Raw genomic sequence first — 12,186 nt, forward strand, 5'->3', positions numbered from 1 at the left:
AAATACTGAAACACTGTTATAAATTTGTTAGTCCCGTCTTATGCAACATATACAATGCATCCCTACAAGATGGGATTGTCCCTGACAGACTTAAGTTGGCTGTAGTGATTCCTCTCTTTAAAAAAGGGGATAAAAGCATTGTTACAAACTATCGCCCAATATCCCTATTAACTACCTTCTCGAAAATTCTAGAAAAACTCATGCACAGGAGGATTGTAGACCATCTCAACTTCCACAGTATCTTAAGCAAAAATCAGTTTGGTTTTCGTGCCGGTCTTTGTACTGAACAGGCAATATTCTCTTTCAGCAACCAAGTCTTTGGAAGCCATTAACAAAAAAATGTCTCCAGTGGGTATTTTTTGTGATCTTACGAAAGCCTTTGACTGTGTAAACCACCAAATTCTTTGGAAAAAGGCAGAATACTATGGTTTAGGTGGTACTGTTGGCTTGTGGCTACAATCATATCTACAGGATCGGAAGCAGACTGTAATGCTAAATGGCTCTTCTGGAGAACCTGCCTCGTCTGAATGGGGCACGATAACGTGTGGTGTGCCTCAAGGCTCCGTTTTGGGCCCACTGCTTTTCCTCATCTTTATTAATGATCTTCCTCTTTGTTCTGAGACAAACAGCAAATTTACCCTGTTTGCCGATGATACCACAATTCTAATTGACCATTTGATTGATCATGATCTTGAAAAAACTACAAATACTGTTTTTAATGACATCTTAAATTGGTTCTCCTCAAATGGTCTCTCACTCAATGCAGATAAAACTCATTATATGAGGTTCCATACATCACAAAGTAATCCCGATGAAATTGACATAAAATGTAGAGATCAACCAATACAGAAAGTTGAAGACACAAAATTCCTGGGTGCTTACATAGACAGTAAATGTAATTGGTCAGTTCACATTCTTCATCTATGTAAAAAACTTAGCTCGGCAACATTTGCATTACGGGTAATTTCTTCAGTGGCTGAAGTTGACACTATTAAGGTTGCCTACTTTGGCTACTTCCACTCATTGATGTCATATGCTATCATATTCTGGGGGAACCAACCACTTGCAAAAAAAGTTTTCACCATCCAAAAAAAAGCAATCAGAATAATGTGTGGGGTCCATCAAAGACACTCTTGCAGGCACTTGTTTTGGAAGACAGGTATCCTAACAACTGCCTCACAGTATATTTTTTCCTTGCTGACCTTTGTGTGCAAAAATTATTCCATCTACCAAGACAACAGTAAATTCCATGGTTATAACACCAGAAACAAAAACAAGCTACATTTAGAAATGAAACGTCTCACTCTGGTACAAAAAGGAGTTTACTACTCCAGCATTAAGCTGTTCAATGCTCTACCACTACATATCAAATGTGTTCATACAGAACTGCCAAAATTTAAACGAGTTCTCAAAGATTACCTGACAGAGAAATCTTATTATACTGTGGATGAATACCTGAAAGAAAATGTATACCATCACTAAACTTATTGTGTCTAGAAGTAGATCAATTGATTTTATTGTGCATTTGGGCATTAGCACACTTTTTGTAACAACAGATTGGCTGTACATGTATTTACTCTTGTAGGCCTAATATCTGATTTAACTTTGTGCTCTTATCTTTAACCTTTATTTGAAACTCCTTTTTCTGTCAAATGGTTGTTATGTTATCTAGCTGACATTGTATCTGTTACTGTATTTATAGTATGTCTTACTTAAACTATGTACAATTTGCCATTGAATTGCCCTTGTATTTATTGTAAGTTTAAATTGAAACCTGTACAATTTGACACGTTCCATATCCTTGTGATTGACTCACTAACTGGATCTACGGAACAAGAAATAAATAAATAAATAAATAAGTGAATAATTGTACTCAAATTGTGAAAAAACTTGCCATACTGGTACCGTTACTGGAGATGGTGATGGACACATTTATGAAAATCTTGCGATTTTATACAAATTTGATACGGTGAGTTAACAGAACTTTCTAGCCATGTGAGTAAAATTATTGTGTAAAATCAATAGCTCAGCCTCTTACAGAAGTCTCTTCAGGGTCCTTGGAAGTCTTTCACTTACATGTCAACATATTTACTCCCTAATAGTATTTGTTGTTCATAATAGAGGTAATTTTACTCTGTTCGGTGAAATGAACTAGCGAAATACTGGAAGTAAAAATAATGTCTCTGTAGACTATGCATTCCTGCCTACAATTCAGAATGGAATTTTACATTCTGATACAAAAGTCTGTAACATGTTGCTGCTACACATCAGGCAGAAAACTGAAAATCCTAAGATATTAAAAAAATACAAAGTAGAAAATTATTTTATTAGCCTCTCCTTCTAAAATTAATTATAATTAAGCATAATGTTTCAACTCAAGGACGCATATGCTTGTTAACACTAAGGTTCATATTAAACAGGATTGTAATGTTACTGTTATATGTAAGGCCGACAGTACGCATTGTAAAATTACGAAATGGTTTGTATGAAGCATGAGTGAAAAACAGCACTTGAATTAAAAAAAAAAAAAAACTATTTCTAGCTTTCAGGATCATTAGTTCCTTCCTCTCTGAAGATGGATATGTTTTGCAAGATAGGTAATGAGGTGAAGATTGCTTGGACCACCATGTAGAACACTTGTAAGACCCATTCATGAGCACTGCTCCAGTGTTTGAGATACCCAGCAGGTCGGTTTACACCAACACATTGAAGTGGATCAGAGGCGGGCTGCTAGATAGTTTACCAGTAGTTTCAAACTATGTGTGAGTGTTATGAAGATGTTTGGCAAACTCTTGTGAGAATCCCTGGAGGGAAGACAATGTTCTTTTTGTAGAACACTATTGAGAAAATTTAGAAGGCATGAGAAATCAGGGCTCGTATGGAGGCATATAGATAGCCTTTCTGCCCTCTATTTGCGAATGGAACGAGAAATAAAATGATTTATAGTGGTACAAGGTACCCTCTGCCATGCACCATTTGGTTGCTTGTGTAGTATGTATATATATTAAAATACTGAAGAAAATTGTGACTGCCTACTACACTCAAAAATATAGTTGAAACTAACCTGAAACTGAAACTTCCTGGCAGATTAAAACTGTGATCCCGACCGAGACTCGAACTCAGGACCTTTGCCTTTCGTGGGCAAGTGCTCTACCATCTGAGCTACCGAAGCACGACTCACACCCAGTCCTCACAGCTTTACTTCTGCCAGTATCTCGTCTCCTTCCTTCCAAACTTTACAGAAGCTCTCCTGTGAACCTTGCAGAACTAGCACTCCTGAAAGAAAGGATACTGCGGAGACATGGCTTAGCCACATCCTGGGGGGTGTTTCCAGAATGAGATTTTCACTCTGCAGTGGAGTGTGCGCTGATATGAAACTTTTTTTTTTTAATCAAAACACTTCACGACTACACGGAATCAAAGTACCAGAAGCGAATGTTTTGGGGTAGCTAACATGGCGGATCTTCACTTGGGTCTGCATCAAGTTTGTGACGTCATGACAACTCCTCATATTGTTACCTCCATGGTACCAAAGAGGATGCATACAGAAGTAAGGAGGTATATAGTATAAAGATAAACACTAGTATGTAGGATGAAAAGATGCTTGAATAGCTAAAGAGGACAGGGACAGAGGAGAAGACTGAAGTGTAAATGGGAGTGAGGTTGGTTAATGTAGGTTCAGTCCAGGGGGATGGCGGGATGAAAGGATGTGTTGGAGTGCAAGTTCCCATCCCCGGCAGTTCCAAGGGACTGATTTTGGGTGGGAGAAACCCAATGGCACATACGGTGTAGCAGGTTCCTAAGTCCCTAGAATTATGCTGGAGGGCATGCTCTGCTACTGGGTATTGGACATCTCCTAGGAGAACAAAAAAGTCATTGTTTTGTGCACGTGGTATGTCAAATTCAACCAGAATGCGTGGATTATTGATTCTGGAGCATTGTCACACATGACATCAAGAAAGGCATGGCTTAAAGATTTTGAAACAGAAAAGAACAAACAAAAAATTGTGAAGTGTGCTGATAATGTTGAAATAGTGAGCGAACGGAAAGGTGATGTTATTATCAATTCACCATATATATCATCAATAAAGAATGTTATTGTTGTCACTGGCTTTGCAACTAATTTGTTGTCAGTTTCTGCTGTAGTTGAGAAAGACATAAATGTTGTTTTTGACAAAGATGGATGTAAGATGCTCAAAAGTGGTGAGATACTTTGTTCTGGATCAGAGTCAAACGGCATTTATAAATTAAAAAATGTTGAACCTGTGTTGTCAGATGAACATGCTCTAGCTGTTAACAATTTTAGTAATCTGGAAAACTTATGGCACCGTAGATGTAGTCATGTTAGAGTTGACACTGGACTTAAGCTATGTTTACAGAGTGGTATCATGAAGTTGAAATGTTGAGACTCTGAAACTCTTGACAAATGCATATCATGTGTACTAGGTAAGATGTCGAAATTCCCATTTCCTAAGACTGGACAGCAGTGATCAAGCGAGGTGGCGCAGTGGTTAGCACACTGGACTCGCATTTGGGAGGACGATGGTTCAAACCCATGTCTTCCCATCCTGATTTATATTTCCTGTGATTTCCCTAAATTACTCCAGGCAACTGCTGGGATGGTTCCTTTGAAAGGGCACAGCCGACTTCCTTCCCCGTCCTTCCCTAATCTAAGCTTGTGCTCCATCTCTAATGACCTTGATGTTGATGGGATGTTAAACACTAATCCTCCTGGACAGCAATGTGCATCTCAGTTGCTTGGCCTTGTGCATATGGATTTATGTGGCCACATGGAGCAAATGTCACATGGTACTAGTGTATGTACCAGTGGATGATTATTGCAGAAGGGCATTCTGTTACTTTCTGAAGAGTAAAGATCAGACATTTGAATTTTTCTATGAGTTTAAAACTTGGGTAGAAAATAGAATTGGTGCAAAGATAAAACCAATTATATCTGACAATGGCAGTGAATATTTGAACTCAAATTTTAATTTATTGTTTAGAGAGAATGGAACATAGCATCAGATTAGTGTGCCCTATAGCCCAGAACAGAATGGGGTTATGGAGAGGATCAACAGATCAATTTGTGAAATGGTACGGTGCATGCTATTTGAATCTGGTCTGCCTAAGCAGTATTGGGCAGAGGCATGCAGTACAGTTGTTTACATAAAGAACCATGTTCCACACAGAGAAATCTACAGGAATTATGGACTGGAAAAGTATCTTACTTGAACCATTTAAGTTGTCAAGTTCTTCTCCATATATCAGTTGAAAACAGAAGAAAGTGAGATGCCAAAGCTAAAGCACTTGTTTTTGTAGGTTATGATGAAATGACCAAAGGTTATAGACTGGTGAGAGACAGAGGAAGAAGAGGAAGTCAGCAGTGCTGAAAGTGACAGGGATCAACAAGACCCACACTACATCACAGATGCTCAGTCTGTGGCAGACACAGAAGAGACTGGATGGACCCTGATGCTTCAGAAGATCAATCAGTCAGCAAGGTCAGCCTGCGTACCCAAACCCAAGGAGTACCCAGATCAAGTCACCTATTTTGTTAGTGATTTTTCTAGTTTGGGAGAGGATCCTGTGATCTTGATGGATGCCATGTTGAGGAGTGACAAATAACACTGGATAAAGGCCAAGAAAGAGGAAATTAAATGTTTCAAGAACAATGGTGTTTGGGAACTTGTGGATTCACCACAGAGTAATAAAAGTATTGTAGGAAACAAGTGGGTATTTAAGGTGAAAAGGAATATGGATGGTACAGCACTCCACCGTGCTAGACTTGTTGCTAAAGAGCTTACACAAAATTTGGTATTGATTGTTGTGAGACTTTCTCACCTGTTGAGAGGTGTAGTTCTCTTATAGCTCTCCTTAGTTTATCTGTAAATCTTGATCTTAAGATTTATCATTTTGATATTAAGACTGCTTTTCTGTATGTGGACTTGGAGGAAACTATTCTCATGAAGGAACCAGATGGTTTTGTTTTAAAAGGGATTGAAGGTAAAGTCTATATACTAACTAAGGCCATTTACAGTTTGAAACTATCGGCCAAACAGTGGAATGAAAAGGCAAAATGTATGCTTTTAGACCTAGGTTATGTTGCAAATACTGATGAAGATTGGGTGTTCATTAAACGGTCAAGTAAAAATGTTGCAATTATTGCTTTGTATGTAGATGATTTTTATGTCTTGTGTAATAGCACTCTGTTGAAAGACAAGTTGTATCAGGGATTATCTGAGAAATTTGAAGTTAAAGACCTAGGAGAAGCAAAGTCCTGTCTGGGTATGTGTGTAACCAGAAACTGGGAGGAAGGTAGATTAAAACTTAACCAGAAGGGTTATACTGCAGATGTGCTGAAATGGTTTGACATGGTCGATTGTGCTCCTGTTAGAACACCAATGGATGCTGGATTAAAGCTTTGGGATATGCGGGGTGATAAAGTTCAAGTGCCATATCAAGAACTTATAGGTTGTTTTCTGTCTATCAGCACTAACACAAGACCTGACATATCTTATGCAGCAAGTGTTTTAAGCCAGTATAATTGTACGTTTACTAGTGCTTACTGTAAGGCAGCAAAAAGGGTGCCTCATTATCTCAATTATCTCAAGGGTACTATTGATTATGGCATTGTGTTTGACAAAGGAGATTTCAAGGGTCTAAATATGACTGGTTTTGTTGATTCAAATTTTGTAGATGATTTAACTACAGGATTGTCACAATATGGAAGTGTTTTTCTTTTGGGAAAAAACATAATTTCATGGGAGAGCAAGAAACTGAAGGATGTAGCAGCCTCAACTACTGGAGCTGAATATGCAGCTTTGAATTCTGCAGCCAAAGAGGCACTTTACTTGAGGTGTCTAATAAGTGAATTGTTAAATAATATGCACCAAAATTGTGTAATCATTTTCCATGACAGCCAGTGTTCCATTAGACTGTCACAAAATCCTGTGTTGCATTCTAGATTAAAACATGTTTGTGTTAAAGGACATTTTATCAGACAATGTGTTAAAAGAAATGAGTTTATTGTTAAGTATTTGCAGTCAATGGAAATGCCTGTGGATGTATTAACTACACTGCTTGCCAGAGAGCAAAACAAGTATATTATTCTTAAACTGAAATGGTCGCCACATTAAGTAGTGGTGTTATGTTGGTACTCTGGCTCCGTGCTTCTTTTGTTTGTATAAGACGAGTATGACAAGTAGACCATCTTTGCTCTTGATGTTCACTCTCCTAAGTGTGCTACATGTAATGTGTTGTTATTAGAATATAAGCATTATGAACAGTCATACTTATCTTTTTCAATGCCTAATCTTGCTCTACTAACAGATTTTTGTATGGCTAGTTCACACAAGTTAGAATTTGAAAAACATATTTCCTGTAGTTTTTGATAAGATTTTTAATACTTTTGTGTGTGTGTAGATTTTAAACCCAATTTCTGGCGCCACTAGTGGTCACTGAACTGTCCAGTTAGCTGTTAGTGTTATCTATCTGGTCAATCCAATGAGGGTGATGTAACAAAGCAAGCTGGAATAGTTTTAATTCCCCCTCTTGTTTTGCCATCTGCATCCTTAAATTCTTTTTTGTCACTTTGAATTAAATATCATTAACATACGTGAATATAATCTGCATATCCATAAAAGAGAAAGGCTGGCTCTTAGTTTTAAAGAATGTAACACCAAATCTCATTTTGTGCTTAGTTTTATAAATGTAATTGATTTTCCAATTTATTTTGACTATTCCAAGATAGTATCATTTGTTATAGGGTGAAATCCGTGATTGGTTCGTAAATTAAATTCTATTGTGAATGTATAAACAAGTATAAATTCTGAAATAATTGTAAAGAATTTGAAGGTGAAGTACTAGTAATCTTAAAGTAACTATTTAGCTCTATTCAAAAACACGTTAGCGAAACCAGCAGTTCATTAATTCCAAAGTAACTAACAGGTTTGTCAAAAGTACTGTTTGCATGACTATATTTGTTAATTTCATGATTTAAAGAAATAGTTCAGTCTAAACCTCATAGTAGAAGAAACTGTTGAAAAGATGTACTTTTGTATTCAATTAATTGAGAGAGTTAAGTGTTAGCTGTAATTTCTGTAAATTTTCTTCAAACAATGTGTAGTTTCAGTACCAATTATTGTAATGATATATAAGGGCTGATTTTTGGTCACAAGACAGTCAGTCCATGGCCGAGTTTCAGATGAGAAACCTGTGTTGGTTAGAACAACAAAAATGCTTCAAATTTTACTGTGGAACAAGTGTTAAACAATTAGGCCATGAGTAAAAACAGTGGCAGTATGGGATCCACGCGTACCTGATTATTCTTCAAGAACTGTGAACTTTGTGGTTTTGTTTTACTGCTCATAGATGTTCAACAGTTAACTACTGTAGCAGTATGGTGAGTTTTGCCTGCAAACTATTGATGAGGGATATTGGAAGTTAAACAATAGTGCACTGGCCATATAACTGTGTATTGTTGAGGGGTTGTGAACAGTGAAATTAAAGTACAACGAAATGCAACTGTGCACTTATTGCCTACATGATTTACAGTAGTCTGTGTCGGAATTCACAGTCCACTTTTCAGCTAGTGTAGCAATGCAGTACACCAACACCAAGGACCATTATGAACAAACAAAGAAATAAATAAAGTAGGCAGAGATGCTACAAGGTACTAGAGATGTGAAAACAGTGCACTGAAACATAAAGTTAGTATATCACAAAATTCACATACAAGCACAGTGAAAACTAATGTTAATATATTCTATCAGAATATCATGGGATTAGAAAACAAAGTAGAGGAGCTTCTTGTTTGTTAAAAAGATTTAGAAACTGAGGGTGGAATATATGTACTATGCCTGTCTGAATATCAATTAGTCACAGGCATGGAAATAGTAAATGTAGGTGGATATAAGTTTCAGCACATGTAAGTAGCGACACTATGGAGAGAGGAGGAGTTGCCACATATGTTAAAATCTGTCATAGGGTGAAAAATTTGGAAACTAAAAAATTTTGCTTAGAGCAATGTACAGAAGTATGTGCATATGAGTTTAAACTAAATAATTTCACTTTCATAACTGTAGCCGTGTATAGGTCCTTATTGGGAAATCTTTAACTTTTTTTGAAATACTTGAGTTCTTTGTTGTGCTGTCTGTCAGACAGAGGAAAGCAAATTATTGTTTGACTGGGATCTCAATGCAGATTTTCTGAAAGAGTCCGATAGAAAGCTTGACCTTGAGGTATTACTTGGCTCTTTCAATTTGACATCAGTTATTGATTTTCCTACTCAGGTGGTACAGGAAAGCAGCATACTGATAGATGATGTATTCATAGACCAAGATAAATTTAATCAAATAAAAGTTTTTCCTGTTCAGAATGGTCTGTCTGATCATGACGCACAGTTAGTTACAGTATATGATATAGCTCCATACAGTACCGCAAGACAGTCCTTCAAAATAATGCATTCAATTAATGATTTAACTATTCAAAATTTTAGGGAATGCTTGCAACAGTTAGACAGGGATGAGGCATACAGGGAACATGATACTAATTTAAAATTTAACATATTTCATGATACCTTTGTGAGTATATTTGAAATCAGTTTCCCAAAGAAAACAGTGAAATGTATTTTTAAGAAACCATATAAAAAGCCATGGCTTACTAAAAGTATAAAAATATCTTGTAAGCAGAAAAGGGGAAGGTATCTTATAGCTAGGAGGAGTGATAATCTCGAAACAGTGAAACATTATAAAAACTACTGCACTGTATTAAGAAAAGTTATTAAAAATTCCAGAAGTATATGCATTATGTCTGAGATTAGCACATCTGATAACAGAATTAAAACAATTTGGAATATTGTTAAAAGGGAAACAGGGCAACCGAGAGCACAGGAAGAACGTATTTCTATCAAACACAACAAAAAGTTTGTTAACAAGAAAACAGAAGTAGAAAACTTTTTAACAATCATTTTTAAGTGTTGTAGAGAAAATAGGATCCAGCTATTCATTAGAAAATTTGAGGCAGTATATGGAAGAGGCAGAACCTATGCAATTTGATAAAACTGAAATTCAGTCCACCTCTCATACTGAAATTAGGAAAACAATAAATTAACTCAAAAGTAAAAGCTCACGTGTAATTGATGGCATTTACAACAGAGTACCAAAAGCTTGTTCACAACAAATAAGTAGGATTCTAATCCACATATGTAGTAGCTCATTGAAATAGGGCATTTTTCTAGGTGGACTGAAATACGCTATTGTTAAACCATTGCACAAAAGTGGGGATAGATTTGATGCTAAGGATTACTGCCCAATCTCACTTCTGACAGCTTTATCCAAAATTATTGAAAAAGTAATGTATTCAACAGTAGCATCACATATTTGTAAAAATGAAGTACTAACAAAATGTCAGTTTGGTTTTCAGAAAGGCTTTTCAACACAAAATGCTATATATGCTTTCACTGATCAAATATTAAATGCATTGAATAACTGAACATCACCCATTGGGATATTTTGTGATCTCTCAAAGGCTTTTGATTGTGTGAATCATGATATTCTTCTAGAAAATCTTAAGTATTGTAGTATGAGTGTGACAGTGCACAAATGGTATAATTCATACTTACCTGGAAGAATGCAGAAGGTTGAAATTAACAGTACATATTGTCTGCGAAAGCCAACAGTGTCCTCTAACTGGGGTGGTATCAAGAATGGGGTCCCACAGGGTTCAGTCTTGGGACTCATATTGTTCTTAACATACAGAGTGTTACAAAAAGGTATGGCCAAACATTTAGGAAACATTCCTCACACACAAAGAAAGAAAATATGTTATGTGGACATGTATCCATAAACGCTTACTTTCCATGTTACAGCTCATTTTATTACTTCTCTTCAAGTCACATTAATCATGGAATGGAAACACACAGCAACAGAATGTACCAGCATGACTTCAAACACTTTGTTACAGTAAATGTTCAAAATGTCCTCCGTTAGTGAGGATACATGCATCCACCCTCCGTCACATGGAATCCCTGATGCGCTGATGCAGCCCTGGAGAATGGCGTATTGTATCACAGCCGTCCACGAGCACGAAGAGTCTCTACATTTGGTACCGGGGCTGCGTAGACAAGAGCTTTCAAATGTCCCCATAAATGAAAGTCAAGAGGGTTGAGGTCAGGAGAGCGTGGAGGCCATGGAATTGGTCCGCCTCTACCAATCCATCGGTCACTGAATCTGTTGTTGAGAAGCGTACGAACACTTCAACTGAAATGTGCAGGAGCTCCATCGCGCATGAACCACATGTTGTGTCGTACTTGTAAAGGCACATGTTCTAGCAGCACAGGTAGAGTATCCCGTATGAAATCATGATAACATCCTCCATTGAGCGTAGGTGGAAGAACATGGGGTCCAATCAAGACATCACCAACAATGCCTGCCCAAACGTTTACAGAAAATCTGTGTTGATGATGTGATTGCACAATTGTGTGCGGAGTCTCGTCAGCCCACACATGATGATTGGAAAATTTACAATTTGATCACGTTGGAATGAAGCCTCATCCATAAAGAGAACATTTGCACTGAAATGAGGATTGACACATTGTTGGATGAACCATTCGCAGAAGTGTACCTGTGGAGGCCAATCAGCTGCTGATAGTGCCTGCACATGCTGTACATGGTACAGAAACAACTGGTTATCCTGTAGCACTCTCCATACGGTGACGTGGTCGATGTTACCTTGTACAGCAGCAACTTCTCTGACGCTGACATTAGGGTTATTGTCAGCTGCACAAACAATTGCCTCGCCCATTGCAGGTTTCCTCGTCGTTCTAGCTCTTCCCCAGTTGCGAGTCATAGGCTGGAATGATCCGTGCTCCCTAAGACACCAATCGATTGCTTCAAACGTCTTCCTGTTGGGAGACTTTCGTTCTGGAAATCCATCTCGATACAAACATACCGCGCCACGGCTATTGCCCCGTGCTAATCCAAACATCAAATGGGCATCTGCCAACTCCACATTTGTATACATTGCACTGACTGCAAAACCACTTTCATGATGAACACTAACCTGTTGATGCTACATACTGATGTGCTTGATGCTAGTACTGTAGAGCAATGTCAACACAAGCACCGAAGTCAACATTACCTTCCTTCAATTGGGCCAACCAGTGGTGAATCGAGGAAGTGCAGTACA

The 12,186-nt window shown here is 37.6% G+C and overlaps 1 protein-coding gene across 2 annotated transcripts in view; it reads right to left on the minus strand.

The window, feature by feature from the left end:
• The window catches only part of LOC126458569 (serine protease snake-like), a 720,709-nt gene that overhangs the window by 94,827 nt on the left and 613,696 nt on the right, over positions 1-12,186 (minus strand). The gene's annotated exons all lie outside the window — the stretch shown is intronic.

The sequence above is a fragment of the Schistocerca serialis genome, chromosome 2 (assembly GCF_023864345.2).
Source record: "Schistocerca serialis cubense isolate TAMUIC-IGC-003099 chromosome 2, iqSchSeri2.2, whole genome shotgun sequence".
Classification (NCBI taxonomy): domain Eukaryota; kingdom Metazoa; phylum Arthropoda; class Insecta; order Orthoptera; family Acrididae; genus Schistocerca; species Schistocerca serialis.